At 46.0% G+C, this 1475-nt stretch overlaps 1 non-coding gene across 1 annotated transcript; it reads right to left on the bottom strand.

The window, feature by feature from the left end:
- Positions 1-678: 678 nt before the first annotated feature.
- LOC147426341 (small nucleolar RNA SNORD14) lies at positions 679-802 on the bottom strand. The gene has a single exon (XR_015186320.1). It is a non-coding gene; the product is annotated as a small nucleolar RNA SNORD14 (small nucleolar RNA).
- Between the last annotated feature and the right edge of the window lie 673 nt (positions 803-1475).

The following is a 1475-nucleotide window of genomic DNA, read 5'->3' as shown; positions in this document are numbered from 1 at the left end:
TTCGAGGAATGGCCACTGTAGGGCCATTCCCTACACCATATTTACTACTGAGAAAGGCCTTCAATGACACTCATACTCCACAACTGTAGAGCATATTTACTCCGAGAAAGGATTACGGTAACCAGTTTTGGATAGCATCCTTCTAAACTACATTATTGTCAGAATGGGCTTGTTGAATGACAGCGAATGCTCTTGCAAGTAAGAACAAGGCTGCAAAGCAGTCACGTAAACACAATCACTTTCTGTACAGAAAGTAAGGTGCACGCAATGGCCTTCATATTTCCATAGTGAGGACACTTTATAACGCAGAGCAAGACAGAGACAGCACTAACTCTCAGACCTCGCACAGGACAAGCCCCTTCATGTCTGTATGCTATGAAAATGTAAGGCCTGGAAGTTTGCGAGGCGGGCCAGGAAAGAGGCCCGCCTCGCCGGATACTCAGCACCTCTTTCACTACATGTCGCAAGCTTTCCATTCAGCGTGCTACGAATGCCTATGGATCGTAGAGCTGTACACACAAGCCTGCTTCTCGCTAGATCACTTCAGAAGCTCAGATGAGGCAACAACAGCTACCCAATTTCACCATAACCAAAAACATCAGTACAAAGCCGATCAAGATCGCGACCTTCAGGAGGATAAAGCAGGAGGTCTCTTAGAAGAGAGCTTTGCGAGGAGAAGCCATCAGATATCCAAGGAAGAAACAACAGCAGTAGCTCTCAAGCCCCGCGAAGGGCGAGAGCTCTTAGGCGGCCACTGCGAATGTTTTTGAGAAACAAGCCTTCTTCGTCATCATCCCTTGGCTTCTCCCTCTCGCTCGCGCTTCAGCGTAGATGGGAATCGATTTCACCTTTCTTATAGGCCTATTGTTGCAGGCTCCAACCCTAAGTTACCGATAGGGCCCTATGGCAGTGAGGATCAGCACCGGAAGGTTTGACGGAGAGAGTAATTATAATTAGGGGAGGGCCATACAGTTGAGCAAAGAGAATAATGGTCCCACCTTTGAACACGAGAAGCAATCAAGTCACTCACAGCAGCGATGACCGCATAAAGTGGAAGGGGCTTGTTGAGACATCAAGCTCAGCATGTGCCACTCTTGGATGACTATCATCGAGATCATGATATATTGGCGAGTCTAGGTAAATACGCAAATTTTTGTGAGTGATACTAGCTTGTACCTCTATCTATTTACTGAGATAGTCAATGGCCACAATGATGTATTGTGCATGGGACCTTTTGATGGTGCTTGGACGTTCTTTTGAATCTTCTTTTTCTTCTTGAAGGTGATTTGTGGACCTATTTTGTCTTGTTGGTTTGATGCCGTTGTGGAGGAGGAGAAGTCCGTATCTAGATTGGTCTTGACAAGCCGTTTTGGGAACCAAAACTATTTAATTACATGTTTTGTTGGCTCTTTTTCTTGTTGCCATGTACGGCATTGTGGTTACGGAGTTGATTGGTGTGGTGCTTCGAGTTCTTG

The sequence above is a fragment of the Adiantum capillus-veneris genome, chromosome 24 (genome assembly GCF_014529385.1).
Source record: "Adiantum capillus-veneris isolate H3 chromosome 24, ASM1452938v2, whole genome shotgun sequence".
Taxonomy (NCBI): Eukaryota; Viridiplantae; Streptophyta; class Polypodiopsida; order Polypodiales; family Pteridaceae; genus Adiantum; species Adiantum capillus-veneris.
Note: the sequence above shows the minus strand (reverse complement) of the source record. Positions and strands in the feature narration are given on the sequence as shown.